The sequence below is a fragment of the Eubalaena glacialis genome, chromosome 20 (assembly GCF_028564815.1).
Source record: "Eubalaena glacialis isolate mEubGla1 chromosome 20, mEubGla1.1.hap2.+ XY, whole genome shotgun sequence".
NCBI classification, from domain to species: domain Eukaryota; kingdom Metazoa; phylum Chordata; class Mammalia; order Artiodactyla; family Balaenidae; genus Eubalaena; species Eubalaena glacialis.
In genome coordinates, this window is record NC_083735.1 from 764,220 (window position 1) to 789,220 (window position 25,001).

The window sequence follows — 25,001 nt, forward strand, 5'->3', positions numbered from 1 at the left end:
TTTTTTAAAAGGGAAATCAGAACACAGTTCTAAGAATAATTAAAGTCCTTTTTTAAAAGAAGAAGAATTCTAAGGGTAAAACCCAGCAAATTGTACTCACAAAGATGCAGATGCCTGCCATCCCCACCCGTAAATTTGGCTCTAAGCAGGTGAGATAATTCCGGATAGAGGGGACTTTAGCCTCCATAAGTAAGGCCCCTCTTATGGGCCAGCGTGTGTGTAAGCTATGTAAGGACACTCACACAGGCGGGCACAAACACAGACACACACACACCCACACACACGCACGCACGCGCTTACCGATTTGTAGGCATGACTAATTATGCTTCTGCACAAACTGCAGTCCGCACCCTTCTGGAAATATTCCAGACCACCGAATGCACCTGCTTCTGAGATGTGTGGCTGAGCTGAAACCGGTTTCCGCAGGTGTACCCCCAGGAGGTCCTCAGCAGCGAGCCTGGGACGGGCCTGAGGCTTTGTGCCACCCGCAAAATCAGTCTTCTCACCTCCAGGTGACATGCTGCACGGTTTCCAGGTCTGGTTTCCTCAAGGGTCTTTCCTCCAACTTTGGACTTTCTTGTATACATACATCTAAAAAATATACACATTTGGACATTTGGGCTTCCCTGGTGGCGCAGTGGTTAAGGATCCGCCTGCCAATGCAGGGGACATGGGTTCAATTCCTGGTCCAGAAAGATCCCACCTGCCGCGGAGCAACTAAGCCCGCGAGCCACAACTACTGAGCCTGCGCTCTAGAGCCCGCGAGCCACAACTACTGAGCCCGCGTGCTGCAACTACTGAGCCCGCGCTCTAGAGCCCGTGCTCCCAACAAGAGAAGCCACCACAATGAGAAGCCCGCGGCACCACAACAAAGAGTAGCCCCCGCTCGCCGCAACTAGAGAAAGCCCGCGCGCAGCAACGAAGACCCAACGCAGCCAAAAATAAATAAATAAATAAATAAATAAATAAAATAAATAAAATAAAGTGATGTAGATCTAATATAATTACATTATTAAAAAAAATACACACCTTAGTGTGTCTAGTTGTGCTGTAACACGGGTGTACTATTTAGAGTTAAAATCTCCCACTCATTATCAAGTCTATGCATCAGAGAATTTTTTTTTGTATGAGACGAAAGTGCAAAGCATGGATGACCTGGTGTCATTTGATCAATCATGCCCACGTAATCCAGAAAAGTCTCACTGAGCTAAAGTTACATCCTCTTCCAGCACAAGGAGAAAGAGGGCCACCAAGACTCAGACATCAAAGTCGCCTGTTAGACTCTATCATGTGAAAAACAAGAGGAACAGCGCTGGTATCTCACCATAAAGTTTAGCGCGTGTAAAACTCCATAACAGAACTGGATTGATATGTGGCTTTTTTTAATACTGAAAAATTCTCCACTTACTTTCATTCACTCCGAGTCTCACCGCTCTCACTGAAATAGGCTTCACTGTATAAATATTTAACATCATCCTTGCTCAACTATATATAGTATACAGTTTTTAACAGATGCTGAATGATAAGCAATTCAGTTGAAGTTTCCCACTGACGGGACATAGAGATGTGTGACGGGCAAAGTGGACGTGAGTCAATCAGCAAACATTCATTGTACATCTAGAGCACTCAGCAGGTCAGGGTGCTTCGGAGAAGGCTGCTGGCCTTGCTCCAAGGAGCTCTAGTTATTAGAGGAATCAGGCTTCCCTCTTCGCAATTACTTAGAGTTTTGACACCCTGACCATTTGATCCTGTCAAGCCTTAGCTTTCATTTCTTGTCAGTTTTGTTTTTCTTCACTCCGTTAATTACATGCAAAAGCACAGCAGCTCACAAGGCATACTCAACCCAATTCAAAATATGTACCTCTGTGTTGCCATTCTTGGCAACACAGAAGTGAGACCCCCTGACAGTAGGTTACACACCTCTGGGAACATGCACAGCTTTTATTAGGGCATCCAGGGTCCTGAGCGATACTGAGCCATTTCTGGGTGTTTAACTTAATGTCAGAAGATGATCTGAGTACTAATAAGAATCATGAGACATCCTGAGATTTTAAAAGAGGCATCCAATCTTCTCATCTACAGATAGGGAAACTGAGGCCCGGTGAGTTTAACTGGCCTAGCTAAAATCACACATTCAGTGACAAACTGAGTTAGAACGCAATTTTACTGAGTCTCAAAAAGTACTCATTTTATTTATCTAAGTTTTAAAATACCTGTAACAAATAATGTGAGGCAGAATGAAAAAATACATGTACACCTACAATATGCACAATATAACATATGTATATAATATGCACTTACATTTGGTTGTATCTCATTTTACCTCCTCTAAATTATTGAGACTTTCACAGTTGTATTTCGAAAAAAACTTTCAGAGTTAAACATTTAAGGACTGTATTACGTACAAAAAAGTCTTGGAAACAACAGCTTCATTTTTGGTGCTGTTTCACATAGATTGTTGTTAACATGCCACAAGCTGTAGACACTTAAAAATACTGTTTAATTTTCTTTAATCCATTTCATTTTATGGATCTAAAATGGCCATCAGACAATAATACAGCAGTTTCCATAAGGAATAAATTGTTACTGTTTGACAAAAAACTCTTTTTATGCCAGAAGAGGGAAATATAAAAATGTCTTTTTCATATAATTATATTAAAAAATGTGTTCGTATGTTCTCTCATATTACAGCTGTTAGAATGTTTTTTATTTTCCTTAAGCCACTGACTTTAGAGCTTTCCTTTTCTTCCCCATTTTTTCCTAATTAATTTCTGTTCAACCAAAGAATTCTTTTCTTTTATGGCTTCTGCTATCAGAGCAATGCCTTCATGAAATGAGCAAGCCCACTTCTGAGCTCTGCTCTTCCAAAAACAGGGGTAGGAAAGATCAAAATATTTCTAAAAAGGGTACTTTCCCATTTAGGTGTTATTCTTCATGTAAGGAGAGCTGACAAATAATTACTAGCCTGTAAAAAATTTAAATCTTCTGCTACTCAAAGATGGGCAGTGCACATAAACAGAGAAATATAACCTTTAAAAGATAGTCCGAGCTTCACAAACTTGGTCCTACAGGGAATCATCTGCTATTAATCAATTTACTACCTGAGTTCTGATAATAGTCTTGCTTTTGTTTATCATTATGTGTTAAAGTGTTTTAAAAAAAGAACTAGAATGAATTTAGCATATTGTTTTTCTTCAAAAGATTTCTCTTCTTCTATTTTTCTCATATTTATTTTAGATTTTGTTTATACTTTAAACATCCAGAATTAATGAGGTTTCCTTATGTACTTTGCAAAATTTACAGACCATTATTTTTAATCTTTTTTTTTCTTTTTATGCTTTGAATAACTGCTTTTCTTTTCAAAGAATAAGGGAGGAAAGTCTGTTTAATTAAATAATATAGTCAAACAACTGCTCTTTTTTACACTGCAATTGCTTCACTATTAAAAAAAAAGGCAAGGCATAAAACTCAACTAATTACATTTATTAAAGATCTGAAGAAGCAGTGGTATCTCTGCCAATACCTCCTACTTCCACCCTCACACCAACTGCCTGAATATTAGAAAATCTGGAGAAATGAGATGCCTAACACAAATTATTCAACAGGGTAGAATTATATACAAATACATATAATATTTATGAGATACATTAGTATATTTCTTACCCAAGCTATTTGAGCTCATACAAACAGACTTTTTTTAAAAAAACACATGTCACTGCCATGAATTGGCACTCAATTAAGACAAATGCAGGCATCAGTATCAATCAAGAAGTCAAAAAATTGGCCATTTTGAGATCTATTCATTCTGTGCATGTAGATGTGGCTTAGCTTTACTCCCCAGTTAAGAATATGTAATAAATGTAACAAGTTCCAGTGAAGTAAGTAATCTGTTATTAAAAACAAAGACGGGATCATCTGTTATTAAAAACATAAGCTCATTTTCCTTCAGTATAGATTCAGTGGCATTGATCAATAAATATTAGAAATTATGTCTGAAACAGGCAAATTTTGTAAAAGGAATAAGTTAAACAATTATATATTTCAGAAGTGATTATATACTGATTTCATTCAAATATTATCTCTTGCACTCATAAATCTACTAACTTTCCCTACCTTTTAAGAGATACTGACAAAAAATTAATATGAGTGTTTCATCTCCCATGGACACACACACACACACACACACACACACACACACGTAAGCATGGGTGTGCATGCACATGTAGGAAACTGATCATCATAATACTTGAGGTCAAACATACCACTTAACAAAGAGAGGTTTTTTCTTTTAATTAATTGCACCGTTTTCCCTTTTCAGCTTCCATATATAAAGGAAGCTTAACTATGTGTGCTCACAATGATAGTTCAGGCTAGAATCCATTACTTTAATTACCTTACAATGAGCAGAAAAAATCTAATGTATGGTAAACGTAGCTCTCTTAATAGAAAAGCAGATTTTAAAGGCATGCTCATTTTCAAAATAAGCTGGACATACTACAGTCAGGTTTCTGTATTTTCTATATACAACTGGTATTTCATTTTGAATTACTTGAGCACTTTGCAAAGTGTATGCACTATAACAAGAGGTCAAGTTTCACTCAGTGAATCGATTCAATACGAGAAGCAGAAATTTCCACAGAGGGAAGGAAATTGCCTTAAAGTCAGCTGGCATCACTTTGTTTCAGCTTCTTGCTCTGAGGGCTGGGTCCAAATGCCTGCAGTGCTCTGAGCTGTTCTGTGCTACTTTGAAGAACACAAGGCTTGAAGGGCTGTTAGAGAGAGTAATGATGGAATTATAACTGACTAGCTCTCTGTCTGGTGAGACTACCCAGAAAAGACTAACAAGATAGCAATGGCTAAAAAAGGTCTTTGTTGTCTAGGTAAGAATGGAAGTTTTTTTTTTTTTTCCTTTTTGAGTTCTTCTCTCCAATGCTAACCTCAAATTCAGAAAAGCCAAAGATTCAGTGTGACTCACACTGGCTTTGATCAGGTTTCCAATATAGTCTAAATAACAGATCATTGTAAAGAATACGTAAAACAGTTTCTGTTCAAACAGTGATCAGTGTTTGAAAAGAACTCTCTGTTTATGCTATGGTGCCATCAACGTAGAACTTTGCTCAACAGTTGATCAGGAGCCAATGATGGCACTGAAGTTAATGGAAATGAGAAAATAGGTTATATTGCTTGGATGACTAAATTGATATAATAAAGAGTCAATGAAATGATTTCAGAACTGATGAGGGATACCCAAGCCATATTGAGAACCTTCCTTGGACGGCTTCTGTCCAATTTCCAAAAATCTGTATAAAATAGGTGGTTTTCAAGCGACTGTAACAAAATAATTTTAGATCAAGAAAGAAGGGACCCATCTTTCCATTCACAAGACCGTATCATTTCTTCTTTGTGAGGATTAGACAGGTATTCAGTCTATATTTCCCCCAAAATAAGACCGAGAATACTGAGTTATAGATGACAAATAACAGAAATAGGCTGGCTCTGTTTATTTTGAAAAGGTTTGTTGAAGTTTTAAAAACACATTTAATTCTTTCAGAAACTAAAAATTTGCATCCAAGCCATAAGAAATTCACTCCTTTTCTAAAAAATACTCAATCAGGCATCCCTTTATAGTTGTAATTATATTTTCATCATCATCAAATATATTTTACGAAGTGCTTATGTCTTTTGATACAATGGTCATTTTTAGAGACTTGGAGTGCTTTCGTATGATTTTATCTTGCTTCTACATCAAAATGTAAACTCCTAAAGGAAAGAAACATCCCATGTAACCCCCCAGAGGCCCAGAAGAGTGATTTGCATACTCAATCAAAGGATTTGATTAACCTCTATCCCAGAAATTTCAGTCTTAGAAACCTAGAGATCTATTGGGAATGAACGTAATAACCTTCTAATATAGGCTGTTTAAAAATCTTTGTTTGTACAAAAGTATTCTGCTTGTCTAACCTAAAGCATTCTTGCTGTAATTTCAAACCATTTCTTATACATTGGACTTTTTGAAGTTAAGGAATCAAACTGCTGGTCAGCATTTTACAAAATACATAAAACATTTACTTTGGAATAATAAAATAGAACTACCACTTTCTATATCAAGATTGGGTTTTATATAAATGTAGTAAACTACATTTTTAGTTTTAATATGGAATATATTTTCAACTTTACTAAATTAGATAGTGGAAGAAACTTCACATGCTTGTTTTTTATTCTCCACTAAAGATCAAGTACATTAGAACACTTGAATGAGAAAAAACAGAAAACAAACATGTAAAATAAATGCATGTTGCACTAATATAATATGATCCAGATAAGGTTTGCTGCCTTTTCAGAAATAACTCCTACAATCTTGGCATGCTTCTACTCGGGACAGTTCTGTAAATATGCACATGGTTCAGGACGTGGTAAAAAATGAAAATGCTGATTAAAAAAATGGAGATACGTTATCTGGTCTCTCAGTACGTTAAACTTCAGCTGAAATAGCTAGAAAAGAAGGCAAGGAAATTATCCTTCCCCAGTCCGTTCCTTATCATTCTTAGAGCCTTCCCTTGAGTTCATGGGAGTAGAAATTATGTCTACCAAAATAGTCCTTGGTTCTGTAACTGCATATTAATGAATTATAATCGAGGTCCTTTCCACAAGCAAGAAATAAGGATGAAGAACTCTATCTCAATCCTTTTTGAGCATGAAAGCACTGACTCCTTTAAACAATTGGTGAAAAACAATGCAACATCCTCTAGGTGAGTTTTGTGGTGATTAAGGTAGCTTTCAATATTTCCCAGAAACTTCTAAAATGCAGTTCTCATCTTTGAAAACCTAATTTCACCCTTAATTTTCTGCAACTCCATACCTTTTCAGTTGTCGATACGTTAACTGTTCAAGTCTCCTCTAATATTCTCATCACACTGATGGATATTCCTTTTAATTGGAATAGAGATTCAGTCCTATAAATCATGTTTTAATCATTTGATCCCATTTTTCCAAATACTACAAAAATTAACCATCCAAGTATTTAATTCAAATTGCACAGTATTTTGGCATTTCCTATAGCGATTACTATTATTTCTTTGTTAGTCTCTTGAAGTGAAAACATTTTGGAGAAAACAGGAAGTCCTACATCAGAAGGTAAATTGCTTCTAGTAGGGTTTCAGTTAAACATGTCCAGTTTAGAAATTTGATTGGGCCACTGGTTTATTTTTTTATCTTAAGCTAGTCATGTAACCCCTCAAAATCTAAATAATGATGCTTAAGCAGATGAACAATCAGGAAAGAAAATATCTAGATAGATTATAACTAGTAAAAATGAAGATAGAGACTACTTTTGCAATGAATCCTGGTCTGCATGGGAGTAAGAAAACTGCTACAAATTCAAACGAAGTTAACTGAAGGCAGTAACCTCTGGTTTGAAACCCCCAGATGGCTGAAACCAAAGAGCTAGTTTGTCCATTAAGATACCCTGAAATCTAATATTTCAGCATAATGAATCACAATATATGACTGTGATTTTAAGTTATTCCATTCTGAATCACACTTACTTGATTTCCATTTATTTTTTTTTCTAATTAGAATAATTTAATGAAAAAGGAACATGTATGCAAGGGTGAGACGTAATTTGTCCTGGGTCTTCCTTAGCTAATCATAATAGATTTAGTGGTATGTTGGGTTTCAGTTATATTGCTTGTGTGTTTGCAACATTTGGGTACTTTAAAAAAATCAGCGATTTAAAATAACAAACCACGTGGGGTGGGTTCTTTTTACACATACAGTCGTACCATCTCATCCTCCCAACAATCCTGGCAGGGAGGCATTTTACCGAGAAGGAGACTGAGGCTCACAGAAGTTACCTGCCTGAGAACACACGCTAATCAATAGTGGAGCTGAGCTTAGAACCCAGGGCGTCTAGGGTCACAGTCAGGCTGCTGGACGGCACTGCTTTAATAGGCAAGCTCATACCACTGCCATTATCACCAAGAGATCATAGATCACCGAGAGATACATATAATCCTGCCAGTGTAGAAATGCACTGTGCCTGTCCCTGACGCATTTCAAGGGCTTCCCATGACACAGTTTTCTATTAGGGCAATCTAGGGACCTTCCATTTTTCTATTTAGTACCTTTCTCCTACCTCCTGGAATCTCTACAACAACACCAAGAAATCTGTGTCTTCACGTTGTCTGTACTTCATCACCCTGAACTTATTCTCTCCTTCATACAGGACAAAATTTGGTATGTAAAAGTTCAAGCTTAGAAATAAGTGACCAGGAGATATGAGATATAAGTGACCAGGAGCTATTAACATTTTAATAGGGAGTAGTTCATTCATGCAAAATAGGAATGAAATTCTATTGGGATCATTTAGGCATCACAGAATAACAGAAGCGATCCTTGAAGGAAGGGTTTGCCCTTCAAATGATATCACATCCAAAAAAACCTGACCTTTATTAGAACCAAGTCTAAAATTTTCCTACCCTTTTTCATCACTGACCTAGGAGGGTACAACTATCCAATTGGATAGTGAAGTATTTTTCATCAGCAATGATTCCTCAAAAGGAGAAAATGAAGTTTACAAATTTAAATTAGGATTTCCTTGTATCAGTCAGATAACAGTTTACATGTGATCATACAGACATGTGACCACTGATTTATATTTTAAAGCCAAAGGACATACTACCTATTAAACCCTTAAAAAAAATTTTTTTTACAACCAAATTAAACAAACAAGCAAGACCTCAGCCAAAATCATAATGGGACATTTACAACTGATTCATTTTTAATGAAATATGATTGGTGATTGATTATGCATTACACTATCTTTTTACACTTGCCAAATGGGATATGAAAGTCAAGCAATGCTGAATATAAATAATCTGATGCAATCTGATAACATCTTGTAAACAGTTGCCTTGAATTTACAGAGCTGATCTACATGTAAATGAAGTAACTTTTTTAATTGAACCGACCAATTGGCTCTGCTGAAAAAAATCAGTTCACTTTTTTTTTTTTCCTCTAAGTAAATACCTACCACAGGGTCAAATTGCTAGAATTTTATACTCTGGAATTTCCTTCCAGAATATAACATTCTGCTACTGTACATTTTTCTTAACAGGTTTGATTAACTTTATAAAAAGGTGGTCAAATACTGACCACATTAGAGGTTTGGTTTTGATCTCCTCACTAAAACTGGTTTTGTTAAGCTGAGCTCCGTGGCTCCCGCAGAGAAAAAAGAGGAAAACAATTAAAGACTCCCTCAGGAGGCCCCATCTTTCAGCAGAAGATTTGGGGGAACATTCTTATTCACATGCAGTCACAGTCAAATGCCTTTTAAGGGTGTTCCTGAGCCATAGCATGGCTTTGGTTTTCTATTATTTCCTATTGTTAGGTCCAAGGTTCAAGGGGAATAGTAAAGGAAGAAATGAAACAGTCCTGATTAGTCTATGTATATAGACTACTTGATTGCAATTCCAGAGCAACTTGTTTCTTTCTTTCAAAATCTTAATTGTCTTGTTGCTTTATTTGGTTACTGGGTTTTGATTGGTTTTAATGTCACAGAGCTGATTCATTCATATAGCCATATAGATAAGAAAAAACGAACTCAACTCTGCCAAAAATTTCAAGATTTCATCAAGAAGTCTTCTGAGGCCAGATGATAGCCAGAAATAAAAATAATAATTTAATAAATGAAATAAAATAAAATAAAAATTAATGAATGGATGTGATTTGTGAAGAACAATGAGATATTATTAAAATAAAAGAAAGCTAAATTAAGTGTTATTTAACAAATGTGGTTCCTAATAAGAATACTGTTAAACAAGAAATAAATGACTATTATCCAGAAGCACAACAAAAATAATTTACATGTTACATGCATACTGAATAATATTGAAATAAGAAAGGCTTAGATGCTTATTCACATAGAATGACTTTCTGAAACTTATCCAACTTAAAGAAGTATAAAAAAATACTCTCTTTACTATATAGCATCTAGAGATTTAATCACTGCATAAATATATGCTAAAGAAAGATGTCAAAGTAGGATTTCAAAAAGATAGCTAAAGTGTAACAGCAGATAAACATTACATTAACTCTGCTCTTGGGGAAAAACACAGAAGCAAGTAATGCAAACACACGGGTGAGATTATCATCCTCCATAAATATGTAACTAAATATCAACATTTTCAAGTTCAAGTCATTTGGTAAAAGCCAAGGAAAAACAAGCATTAAAATGTTACGAATGAAAATAAACTTCTCAAAGCAGCATTTTCCTAATTCAAAGTTCACATTATTTTAAGAAGAAAATCCTTCTTTTTTTTTTTTTACTCTGAAAGCAGGTTTTATTTAAATTTCTAGTGTGCGTGCAACTGCAACTATTAAGGACTTCAGTTCCCCAAATACTTAAGTAAATACTTAAAACAAGCTGTAATTTAGTGAAGTGGATTCCTGCCCATAATACAAAGCTGATACTATAGAACCTTCTGGAGGAAGAACACAAAAGTGGATTTGAATGTGAGGTCTGAACAAAATGACAAAGGTTAGGGCTTTTTTTTACTAAGCTACAAACATATTCAAAACTCATGTCAAAGTCTAAAATTAAAGAAGCATCTTATCCCATAATATTAAATTGGACTTGCTATATTTAAAAAATAAACAATATTTAGAAGACAATGATCACATGAAAAATCTTCATATTTCACACAGCCACATGCACACACCAAGATGCTTTTTGAACTTGAAAGCTGAATCAAAGGATTAAGTAAATGTATTCTGTGCAAAGGAAGTGATGGTGTCAGAGCACAGATTACTTTGAGGTTTGCAATATATAGGTTTTGTTGTACTGTTACGCAAATTATAACATTTTATAGCACTGAAATGTTTAAAAATAGAAACTGATTTTTTAAATTTCCTGTTCTATTATATATTGTTATAAAGTATCCAGTGTTTATTCTGAAATCGGGATACAGAAGTTGAATTAAGAAATGCCTCGACAGTAGTTTTGTTTTTGTTTTTGTTTTTTTTCATTCCAGCTGTGGAAGAGAGGAATATTTTTAAACTAATTCAATGAAAAAACAACATCATGCACTGCTGACCCACTCTGGTTTGGGTTCATCCTGGCCACACATTCCAAGTGAGTCTAAATGAACAGGCATTATGTAAATAGGCATCGCTAAATAAAAGGCAGCTCTCGTGTATTAATCCAAAGCCTGTGGTGCTTTTAGAGCAGCCTGGAGACCATCCCAGACACCTGGCTTTTGAAAGACCACCAAGAGAATAAGTAAAAGGGGTCCTTAAAAGCGTTTCAAAATTAAATCTAACTTAAATACAAGATTTAGATATGTTTTTGCTCAGCAATTTAAGAAGTTTATTTTGGTTATTTAATACAAAAATTCTCACCTTGAAGACACCAAACTGTTCCTCAATCAGTGAATAGTTAAGAATTAAAATCGTGGAAAGGACTCGGGTGAAAACAAATGATTTCACTTTTTGCTCTACAATATATACTCTGGTTTCCTTCATTCCAATGCTGACTTTTGCTTTTAGATACTTGGAATCGAAAATTTACAGGTATGTATAGACGAAGTATAATAACCACATCACCTGTTTAAGAAGCTGATATAAAGAAATTAACTAGAAAAAATTGTAGAATGCTTAATAGGCCCCAGGGTAAAACACAGAATCATAATGTTAACACTCACAGATACTATAGGAAAATGATTATGAAGTTGTTTTATTTTTTTCCCTAAGAAATAATTAAGTAATGAGTTCAACTTGTTAATTTTTAAAACCATTTAACTAAAATATTCCATAACTAACAAAATTAGTTATTCAATTTAGAAGGGAAACACACATATTATGAGAAATCCTAAGGCCTAAAAAAAGAGAATTCCTGAATATGCAAGACATGGATTTTATGGAGAGTTAGTATGTATATTTGTAGGTTCATATTTTTTGAATTCTATTAAACTCTTCCTTGGGGGATGGCTTCTGTCACATTGTTTGAATCACGACAAAAGCCACAGAGAAGATCAACAGTGCTGTGAAGGTAATGATCTTTCCCTGGCCTCTCAGGAGCTGGTTGTAAAATTTATAAGGAAAGTTCTATCCATGGCCTACATAATTTTTTGGTGAGGCAGTAGAAATTGATGCCATCTATCTAAAAGAATAAAAGTTGTCAATTTAGGTATCTGAATGTTCTCAGCTGCCACAAATCTTGGAGACATCTGGGGTTATTAAAGGCACAGAAGTTTAAGTTATGGATGTGCGATTCAATCATCTATCTTTTGACTAGGTGATAGGTATTAAATACGGTGCTCTATTTTGTAGGATGTAACAGAATCACAAAATACCATTCCTGGCCTTGGGGTGCTTAGAATCTACTAGGAAGATACAAACATTCTGCATCCATAAAACACAGAGTGTTTTAACAGGAGCTAACTCTTATCAGGGCAAAAATTTTATGTCAAAATGTATAAAATAGTGTACAAAAAACTGTAACTTTTGCCCATAGATTAAATCCTAAGACTTCTCTTGAGTAGTTTAATTGTGGGCTCATCTGAACCTCAAAACTTTCAACAAGTAACATTCGTTTCAGTAGTTTTTGAGAGTAGAACAAAAGAAAACATGTATGCCAAACATTTGATAATTTAAATAAAAGACAATTCTTTATTTCCATCTTGACTCTAGATAGTTCTGTAATCACCTCATTTGGGAATTTTCAGGGTGGTTTCATAGCAGAAATTTCCCCCAAATTGGGTGATTTAGGAGCATCAGCTTGATGAATCCAAAGGACCATAGACGGAACAGGGCCTGGAGACACGATTCTCCGAGGGGCTCTGAGTGTGACGCTGACCGGCAACTCCAGGTACAGGTGGGCAGAAGAATTTGTAAGATGTTTTTCAGATTGAGAAAATGAAAGTGTTTGGGACTACTTCATCTGGCTCGATTTTGGATCGTCCTAACCACTCATTAAAAAGAATTAAGAATTAAGCTATGATTGTGTCTCAGTGACTTAATCTGATGGTGGGATGGTAACACCTCATACAAGGTAAAGGGAAACAAGGAGGCTTTCTTGAGCACCGCCTGACCGCCAGCACTGGTCACTGCAGGGACCTCTGGCTTGACCCCAGGGACTCATCACACAGGCCTCACCTCACTCATCACTGACTCACAGGTCATCTTTTCTTGAAAGTCACTTTAAACCAACCATCTCTAAAATTCTACCATCTCCTCCCACCTCTTCATCATAAGGCTTGGACAAAACTGTGTATCAAATTTTAAATATCTACGTGAAAAGAGTTCTGCCAACTTTAAAACATTATTTAAATGTCAGTGATTAACAAATAATTGCAACAGCTTCCTTTAGAACCTGTGATTCTAGAAGAATATTCACTTTCAAACCAAAGGATATTCTATGTATCCGTTTATGTAATACTGCTACTAATAATTAACACTTCATGAGTGTTAATTATGCATCAGGCGTGATTCTAATGTCTTTACCGGAGTCTTTTAGCCTCACTACAAACCTGTGAGGTTAAGTACTATTATTATCTCCACTTCAAAGACAATGACATTGAACCACAGAGAGTAGGTAATTTGCCCAAAGTCATAAGGCAGTACATGGTAGAGCCATAATTCAAAAAGGTAGTTTCCTTCTGGAGCCCACACTCTTAACCACTGTGCTAGACGGCCTCCTAGCTGTGTCATTTATACAATTCTCCATCTTCTAAACATCATCTATTACAGGCTGACTGGAAACCATGCCCTCTGCTAAGCACCGTGTCCTTTGTGTATGAAAACACTGGTCTGACAGTACGTGGATAGAGAGAATATTTATCCTCTACCTTTCGTAAGACCTAACTCATCCACTAAGATATCTAAATTCTTCAAGGCACAGTTAGGTTTGATCAAATAAGTCATTCACCATGCAACACGAAATGGCTGAAGCTACCAGGGAGCAATTCACTAATTGTTGGACAGTGGGTCATTTCAACTGTGTACACAAATCCCTACTCCCAGAGCTACTGAGGCATCACCACAGTGTTCCGTAAGCACCCACGTGCCCCTACTTGCCCAAGACATGCAAAAGCACGTTCGGCTTTATTTGGAAGATGATGCAGGACTTTTCAATTGCACTGGCTTTTCCTACACTGCCACCAAGAAGACAAACTGGGCAAACAATCATTTCCAGTGGACATATTGCCCTAGCATCGCCTGTCCTCAGTCCAGGAGAAAACCTGACAATAACACAGCCATCAGCTTTCCTGTGCTGTCAGTGTCTCTCTGGCAGAGGATAAAAGTAGGCAGGACTTCTTTAAGTTATTTTCAGACATTTTAAATAGTCCATGGGCCTCTTTATTCTGGTGGCACTTCTGTGCAAGCACGCTGAGGGATTTTTGTCTTGATTTTAGAATTATGCAGGGGAGTAATGAAAAGAATGGCATAAAAAAAACAGAGTATGAAATATTTCTGTGTTTTCACGAGCATGTAGACTTTTTGTGGTTTGCAAATATTTACATTTATATTTATATTTACATTTACATCTATATTTATATTTATATTTATATTTGGCAGACCAGAGACCTGAGGTGATAAACGTAAATGAGAAACGTGCCCAAAATGTGAGCATCCGTAACTCAACGCAGCACCAAGGCATGGCCAGCTGCCAGTGACATTCTTAAAAAAAAAATTGTAGGTTGTGAGGAGTCACTAATAAAATTAATTTCTAACATGGTAAAAAGATAAGACATATAGGATCATGTTATCTGCCTTAACATGCATTTCCTGAAACATTGTCATGTGCCAGGTTCTTCCTGGACAAATGGACTCCTCACACCTTGCAAACCCACAGAATAGATTGCAAGTTCATTAAACTGCTTGCTGTCTTTCAAGAGGTTTTTTTCCCCCTACTTACAGATAGTGTGTAACAAATTAAATATCCAACTGAAATAATGAAAATGTCAATACTTGTAATAGAACTTTTTGAAAAAAAAGAAATTAAAAATTGAAAATGAGTGGAATAAAAATGTTTTTCTTTTTTTTTCCCCCTCCCTTTAGACATTCTTTCAATTAAAAAGGAGACCAAACTTAAATTATAGCTACCAATTAATTTTTCTGCTCTCTGGCAAGTGAAATAAGCATCTTTCATTAAATTGGATATTAAAGCTCATTGGTTATACAAGGAACCTCCAGATTAATGGACTAGAGTTCTCCAGTTTCAATTATTTTCTCTACTTCCTAATATCGGTTCAACTGCCCCCCTTTCCCTGGTGGGGCTTAATCTCTCACTCCTACTGTCCCTAAGTATTTAACTGACTCTTTCCACTACTGTGGGTCACTCAGTTAATCTGATCTTGAGGGTACAACCTCCTTGTTAAAATATTCGTGTGTGTGTGTGTGTGCGCATGTGTGTGAATTAGTAGTTAAGAAGGCTTTCTTAAGATGAAACCAGCAGCAGCAGAAAAAAAAACCAAAACAACACAAAAACAGTGCCAGCTAGGAAATGAAAGTGGGCAATTATCCAGAGCTTTTGTTTTGCAGCTATATACACTTACATATGTTTCCAGAATCCCAAACCAATAAGGAGAGAAAATAAGGAATCAGTCCTGACTTCATACTGTATATAAATTAAATTCCTAATAGATGATCTATAAGTTTGCTTTTGTTTACATGAACCTATTATTTTAGGAAACAATTCTTAGTCTTACAGATACTACCCCTAGTATCAAAATTCATTTAATGGATAAAAAGAAATTTCCTGAGACAACAAAGATGGGGCGTCAAGTTAAACCAGATGCCTAGACCATAATCTTTGAGTAAATTAATCTTAATTTCTGGGAAAAACAAATTTTTAATAATCAATTTGCATAAAGCCAGCTTTTTGAATGATGGTTTATGATTTACAAAAAAGTAAGTATATTCTTAATGTTATACATTATAACATAGTCTTAATAAAAAAAATAGCAATTTTTTCTATTTGGCACCACCAAAGAAGTAATCCAAAAGTCCACATTTTTAAGGTATGTTAAAAATCTTATCAGTACTCCAAATACAGCTGAGGAGAACTTAAATAGGAGAGGAAGTGGTCTAATATTCATCCACACATTATTTTTAAACCTCCTATAGATATGCCACTTGTGGTCACCTTCCTTTCACTGCTGGATTTGTGTAACAAGCTGTATATAAGATTTTCCCATATTTCGCATATTCCAGGTCTCATTTTCCTCCACTGTGTCCCTGAGTCCACAGGCAAATGGTACTCGTTTCCTCCTAATCAGGCATAAAGGCTCTCATCCAAACTTCATTCTTCAGTGTCTTTCCATATTATCTGTCAATATTCCTATTTTGAAACCGTTGGTCACACCGGCCAATGTCTATGCACACGGCCAATGTCTATGCACACGGCCAATGTCTATGCACACCGGCCAATGTCTATGCACACGGCCGATGTCTATGCACACCGGCCAATGTCTATGCACACGGCCGATGTCTATGCACACCGGCCAATGTCTATGCACACGGCCGATGTCTATGCACACCGGCCAATGTCTATGCACACGGCCGATGTCTATGCACGCCGGCCAATGTCTATGAACACGGCCAATGTCTATGCACACGGCCAATGTCTATGCACACGGCCAATGTCTATGCACACCGGCCAATGTCTATGAACATGGCCAATGTCTATGCACACCGGCCAATGTCTATGCACACCGGCCAATGTCTATGCACACGGCCAATGTCTATGCACACGGCCTTGACACTTTCCCAAACTCCATAAATGTGACTTCCATTCCCAGGACTGGCTCCTGATCATTTTATTGCTCCCATATCGAAGACTTTACTAAATTGTAGTTCTTAGACCCTCCCTCTTCCATCTCTTTCCAGAGACACATTTATTCTCAGGGTTTAACTAAGACCTATTTTAAAATGCATATCACCAAACATTCTGATGTACCTTCCCTAAACTCTTGTCATGAATCCTCAAATCCTACCGGGTTTTCACTGAGCCACTGTCACCTTCCATGTAGGCGAGCAGGAGCCAGCTTGGTCCTGACACTGCAGTGTTGTTTCTTAGGTGCTGAATCCTCATGTCTCAGTGCATCATAAACGTTTGTTGGCTAAACGAGTATTTTAAAAACCGCTTGCCATTTTCCACTCTCACTTGACAGAACCACGAGAGCTAGAGAGTCAGATTGGAAATAGAAACGGCATTGATTCTCATGACCCAGGAAAAGAATGTAAGAGTCTTCTTTGGATTCTTCTTTTCATTCATATTCACGTGGTCACAAAGTCTAGCCAACCCTTTGTGCTTACTCACATTGGTACGCGGAACCGAATTTTAAAATTACTCCACATCAGGCACATCCATTTCATAATATCACAGAAAGGATTCTCTAAGTTCTGGTGTGGTTCATGTAAAATACTCACTGAAACACTCGAGTTATTACTTTGAGTCTGGACTCTGCTGATATATCTTATTACACAAGGTCTTTACCACCCTGCATGTTTCTGGATGGCAGTATCCACCAAGGTATTCCATTTCTCATAGTTCTTAACATGGGTCTTTGCATATAGTAGGACTCAACCAGTAACTTACTGAATTTATGAATAAATAATTTTAAATTTACCCAGTAACTTTATGACTATAGTTTTTCAGGTTTTTTGGGCGCTCTGATTGACAGTGCCCAAAGTAATCAATAAAAACATTTTGGACACCGGGTTGTTTCCCAATATAAATTAGTATATGGATCATTGATTTATTAAGCATTATCTTGTGTATTTGGTTCCACAGCCAGAGAACCGAGGAAGTCAAATTTCTGTGAGGTTGATTACCAAACTAAGAATGGATAGTAACTCCACTGAGAAATAGCCTCAAGCAACAATCCAACTTCATCTTCTGTTAAATCTCTCTCACCCGGCACCTGATTATACAGTATTTTGTATTGCTAACCTTAATGGGCATGTCTTGTCTCACGTTGAAGACTGTCCACTGATTGGAGGGGTCCCCTCTTAGCACTCTTTCCATCCCCCCTCAGTTCTGTGCCGTGTTCCTACTGGGTCTGCCTTAAATACTTCTTGTACAAAGACTCAGCATTAATGCCACAAGAACACGTGTTCATAGAAATTCAACATAAATAAATATAAAATCAAATTTCAAAAAACTGAAGTGATATCCTATGTAAAACATGTGTACATCACAACGGACATTTTGCAAAGGTCTAAATAAATATTTATAATGGTGTACTGTAAAAGCCAATTTAGATGTCTCCGTTAATATTTTTAATTACGTCGGTTCATGAATATTTTATTTCAAATCACTTCTTTCTCCTTGACAAATGGAAATGATCGTAAGACCTCTTTTGAAGTCAAAATAGACCCTTTACTAATAAAGTAGAAAGAAGAGGAAAAAATACTATCAAAGAAATAAAAAATTTCTTTTCCATACACTTGTAGTAAACCTAAGTTTTGCCTATAAAAATCAGTTAGTAAGCTATGAAAATTCATTTAAAACTATTTAATAGGCTTGTGATACCAACTCACCCACTTTTACTAAGATAGCACTCTTCACAGTACACACTATTTATTGAACTTTTCATTTTTAACCTAAACATTTTAAAGTCAGACAGATAAATGATGAGACACATGATCTTTGATGTGGAAAACACACTCAGTACTGAACTATGTTGTGGATTACAACAGATTTATCTGGGTCATAAATTTTAAGTTAAAAGTAACAATAAATTTGCGGAGAGTAAAAAGGCTTTTAAACATCATTTAAAAAATGGAAATGAGACAGTACTTGGATCCTATACGAAAAAATAGTGTTCCTATTAGAGAAAGCGATTGAAGACAGTAGGAAAATGGTAAAAGTAAATATTACTGGCCCCCAATTTAGTCTTTGACACAGAGAGACTAATTAAATATAATACTATCTAAGTAATTCAGGGAGACATTACATTTTAAAATTTATTAAACTTACTACTTTAAAAAGTTTGTGAAGATTTATTTAAATAGTGCATTTTTGCACAATTGTTTTGTCCACTGAAAACTACTTTGTATCCTGTTGAAAGTAGGCAATACTTACATGTAAAATTTGGGAACACTTGCCAGAACTCAATAAATTAAAGGTAATTTTCAAATTTATTAATAAAATTTCCTTGGTTTGTAAAGACACGATCATAATACTATAGTTTTTACATGAATAACATTAAATTCTGTCATGCAAAATTACAGATAACACATTTTAAAAAGTAAGAAACATCAAAAGTCCCACTAGACTGCTTTACGTTTAATAAGAAAAAACTCACTTTAAAATGTTTTATGGGGCTTCCCTGGTGGCGCAGTGGTTGAGAATCTGCCTGCCAATGCAGGGGACACGGGTTCGGGCCCTGGTCTGGGAAGATCCCACATGCCGCGGAGCAACTGGGCCCGTGAGCCACAACTACTGAGCCTGCGCGTCTGGAGCCTGTGCTCCGCAACAAGAGAGGCCGCGATAGTGAGAGGCCCGCGCACCGCGATGAAGAGTGGCCCCCGCTTGCCGCAACTGGAGAAAGCCCTCGCACAGAAACGAAGACCCAACACAGCCAAAAATAAATTAAAAAAAAAAAAATGTTTTATGTACTTGCTCAGCAGGACACATGTACGTCATCACTGAAATTTTACGTTGTCCCTTAACATTTTCCATAATTTGTCTAATGAAATTAGCTAATGTGTTTTTATTATTGCTATTTCTGTTATAAATCTTACAGAGATTTTTTTTTTCTTAACTTGGAAAAAGATCAAAATGCTTGCAGATTTCAAATTGCTATTAGATGTAATAATCATACACTAAACTAATTACCACTAAACCAAAACCTGACTTACAACGAATTAAATTTTATTACATCAACACAGAGCATAGACTTTCAATTTAACACAGGGCACAACTATAAACACGAGTCCATCAGCCTGTATATTTATTTCAAGTAAAACATCTAGGTCAGATTTATAAAGTTTGAACTTGGCAGGGTTTGTAGACTAATTTGTCAGTTTCACAAATCTACTGATTTGCCGACTTCTAAGAACAGAGAAAGGGGCTACTTGCAAAGTGAACGTACTGCATCATTGCCAAATAATTCCCATCGTAGCTAAATGCATATTGTGTAAAGGTTACTACGTAACGGGAAAAATCAGGGAACGCCAGAAAGAAATACTTCCCATCGTAGCCAAATGCATATTGTGAAAAGGTTACTACGTAACGGGAAAAATCAGGGAACGCCAAAAAGAAATACTTCCCATCGCAGCCAAATGCATACTGTGAAAAGGTTACTACGTAACGGGAAAAATCAGGGAACGCCAAAAAGAAATAATTCCCATCGCAGCTAAATGCATATTGTATAAAGATTACTACGTAACGGGAAGAATCAGGGAATGCCAAAAAGAAATAATTTAAGTTCGGCCATGCATTTTATTTGTGACTTCACTTTTTCTGAGATTACTGACATACACCACTGCTGAGTCTTGGTTTCTTTTCAGTAAAATGGAAATAAGAAAAACATGCATGTTATCTTAGAGGAATGCAAGTAGCATGAAATGCAGACTCTTTAGCTGAGATGAAAGTACCCATTTGTTTACTGTTTAAGGAACCAATGCAGATTAAAGTGCAACGTCAACTGTAATCCAGTATTCATCTCAAAATAGTGGATACGGAATCTCCATTCATTTTTCGAGAAACTACATTTAAATTTGTCACTCACAACAATTGGAAAGTATAAGAGATTCACTTGATAAACTTTAATTTTATAAAAAAGAAATGTTTACTTTCTACCAGATGGTAAGATTAAATTACATAAACAGTCAGCAAGTTGAATCCTCAGATGTATTCATTCCCACCACAGAAGCTTCAAAACCTGTCTATAATTTTGTAACTGATGTTTAGAAACAGCTGTAGCTGACATAGCTACATCTTATATACGTCAGCTTTAAAGGATTAAATATTTTTAACCCCCAACGGAGAGGTCTTTTGCTGCTAACAAGTCTAGAGTAAATTACACCGGAAGAGATTATTCCATTAGAGCTATCTCACACCAGATATTTGGTAAACAAAATGGTCCAGAATCATAAGTTTTTCATAATTACTGGAAATTCCGTTTGATTTGGGCAAAAGAAAGATTTTAAATGTACAGCACTTTCTGATAATAAATGTAAGATAAAATCTCCTCTAAAGACCCTCACATATATCTTCATTAATATTTTAGATGGTAGTAAATTATACATTTTTTTCTTCATAAGAATTCAGTTTGTCTCAAGAGACTTTTTTTTTTCCTGGTTTAGATTTGCACTTCAGTTTTTGGTAGAGTCTTAGTGTATCTTCTATTAAGAGTTTAAAATGATCTTTACAATAAATGTTTAAAACCGATGGTAGAATCGGCAGGGTCTTCTGAAATGCTACACTGCGAATTTTGTATTCAGTTAATCTACCTGAGGGAACACAATTAACCAACCTAACTAGCTAGACTTCAGGCTTCAACCACTTGATTTATGAATTAATCTAATCTAACTAATTTTCAAGAAGCATTGATTAATGGCAGTCAAATGTACAGATCTTTGGAGGTGAAATTCATCAACACAAAAGTATGTATATATATATTTATATATATATAAATGTGTGTATATATGTACATACTTATATATATACTATATATAGTATATATATATTTGTATATATATAGCCTGTATATATGCATATGTACATATATACACACATTTATATATTTTGTATATTATATATATAAACATACACATACATATTTTCTCCCATATAATTCTCATTTTTAACCCTTAATCACTGTGGACTATGTGAATAATTTTTAAGCCTGTGAATACAAATGTTCTAAAAAATTAGACAAATATAATAAATAATTATACATAGTGTGTTCTTTTTTCAGAACATATAATAAATGAAAACTGGTCCACACAAATGAAAAGGTAAAATCGGATGACTGAGGCACTAGAAGAGATACCAGCTTAGAGAAGAAAACTCAACACAAATTCCCCAAATTAGAGCAAGCTCTTACACATATAATTAGTGTTACATTTAAAGCTACATTTTAAACTTGTACGTACAGCATATTGCCTTTATGAAGATGACTTTTTTCATTTATAATTATATATAACTCACCTAGCTCTAACTGAGAGGTATAAAGCATGATGGAAATTCAAGCTTGTGCTTTTTACTAAAAATCATTATAATATTATCCAAATTTAATGCACTGACTGATAGCCTATATCATAAAACAAGTGTAGCTCTACAAGGGAAGTCATAAGTCATTTCTTTGAAAGATACACGTAAGCACAAGAATTCTTTTGTCCTCCGTGTGTCACTCCCATTCTTTATCAAATTCTACCGCTGTGATATACTTCCTGGATCTAATTATACATTTAGATTGTGAATTAGCATAATCAATAGAGTAAGGCGAGCTATTTAACAGAGAAATGAAGTTAAGCTCTTATTTTACACAAGACAAACTTTATTTCAGCTTTCTCTTATTCATTCAACTTTCTCCTAATTATGTGAAATTTATACTTCTAAGCATAATTGGATGAAACAAACTTTTTGTAGTTTTCAAGAGGAAAGAAGGCATCCTTTCTGATAAATGTCTTCATTTTGTACTACCAGATGTCTCTCTGTATCCTCTCATGCTTTCTGATTTTATTTTTATAAGTGTGAGAACAGTGAAAATGCCAGCCATTGTAGTCAGTCAGCTTGAGCCCCAGCAAAGATTACATAGTGAGATGTTATCTTGGTGGTTTAACATAAATACTGAACTTGAAGTCCACTTGGCTCCTTGGGATCCACAGCTAAGCACAGAGGGCACCCCCAAACCCACATTTGATTAGCTCCATTTTATAGTTAACTCATTTTAGTAATCCCATTTTTAAATCCAACACAGAATGTCATACACCAAACCAACTTAGTTCTAAACATAACTTGCTTCTTCTCTCTACCTTTATGACGTTCTAAGTCTTAAAGAAACTAGAATTTAGCAATTACAATAAATAATGATACCTGTGTAAACATTGGGATTTTTTTTTTTTAAAGGGCAGCAGGAATTGGGTTAGAAATAAATTTCAAAGTCCATCATAAAACTACTCAAAATATTACTTCCCTACTCTGGGCACTTTTGCTAACTGTTTTGTGGTTTGGGGGTGAATTGCCACAGATTCCCCTGGAAGCTGCAAAATGATGGCAAAATCGGCTCCAGGGGGTGATGGCCCTAAAAAGGCTGTTTCAAGATTCATCTGTGCTGAATGGCTGCGACTCTTGAGGTCTCTTCCCTCTGCCTTGGGTTCTAACATTAGCGCCGAAGCCCAAAAGAACGACTTTAGAAAAAGGTGCTGCGACGTTATCTGCCTTTTTAGTTTCCCGTGGAAAGTTGCAGCTGAGCCTGAAGAAAGTACGTTTTAAAAGCCTGCTATTTTATTATGCCTGTGGGAGAACACCCTTGCAAAACAGCGGCGTTAAATATGGGATCTTTACTAAGGGGTCAGCGGAGTTACCGGGTTAATGACTGTATGCACACGTGTCAGAATCTGCCTTTCCACCTGCCCCTGCCTCACCCACAAAGGACAAGTGAGAGAGGACTCAACTCAGCCTGCTTTTAGGTGTCTCTTCAATTTGCTGCACACTACAAACACCGAATAGAGCAGAGCAGCTGTATGAATGTTTCCAAAAGCTCTCAGAGATCCTGATGGAAAGTTGGTGTCCTAAGCAGTATAAGAAGACATCTGCTTAGCCTGCTTCTCCAAGCTGAACACAGAACACGGGTATCTGGGCCTCACCTGACCACGCGACTCACGGCAGCTCAGCAGAGGGTCAGGAATCAGATGGAACAGATGAGAAAATTTGCTAGTACATCCGGCCACAAAGGCAGCCACAAATCACAGATCAGTTTATCAAGACTGATCTTGCTTAGGAATCCTAAGTCTTTGCAAAGTGACAGGTGAACATGGGTCAAATAAAACGAAATTATAAAGTAACTTCTCCGGCATCAGAAGCTTCCGAAATATAAGGCATAATCTCGGCTCTAATGGATGTTACAACGTAGGAAGGGAAATCCTAAAATAAATAATTAGTCTTGACCATTTAATTGCTCCACTACATTTACTAAGTCCTAAGAAAAAGTGAGAGATCCATGTTTCCCTGGAGGAGACGGTGTTTGAGATGGGGCTTAAAGAGTGATTAGATTTAAATCAGTGGTTTCTCAATCCTGACTGTGCTTTAGAGACACCTGGGAAACTCTTTAAACTTACTGATTATGACCATGTCCTAACTCCAGAGATTCGGATTAATCAGTCTGGGGTGAAATCCCGGCACTGGCTTTTTGTGAGAACCCCCTAGGTGATTCTAAGGTGTAGTTATGGTTGAAAAGTACTGAATAAACAGAAGGCAGACGGGAATGTTCCATTTTCCAAAATGAGAAAGAATAAAAATTGTAAACAAACAGGCTCCCCCTTAAGATGGTTAAAAATCTTTTGGGGGAAAAACGAGTACAGAGACTCTAGAACTAGCAGTCTGAAGTCAGGCTTTAGAATCCCGAGTCTTTCATTCGTTTATCATTTAACCAATAGGTGTTCACCAAGGATTATGTATAAGGTGCTATATCATGCTATTGGTAAAACAAAGCGAAGCAATACTAGCAAGGTCCCCAGCTTTCTGGGCTTCACAGTGAAGTGGAAAAGAAAGACATAATAAGGGGGTTTGTGTTATGTGTTGTTTTAAACAAGGGACGATAGCATCCTTTCTGCATACTTAGAAGATCCCTCCGGCTGTGACGTGCAGAGTAAGACGTTGGGGGATCCAGACTGACTGCCAACGAACCAGTCAGGAAGCTACTGCAGGGTTCCCACCCAGATGTCACAGGACCTCAGACTAGCACGGCAGTGGTGGAGACAAAGGAAGCATATGGTTTCATGAGATATTTAGAAAGTCAAATAAAAATAAACTAGACACTGCGACG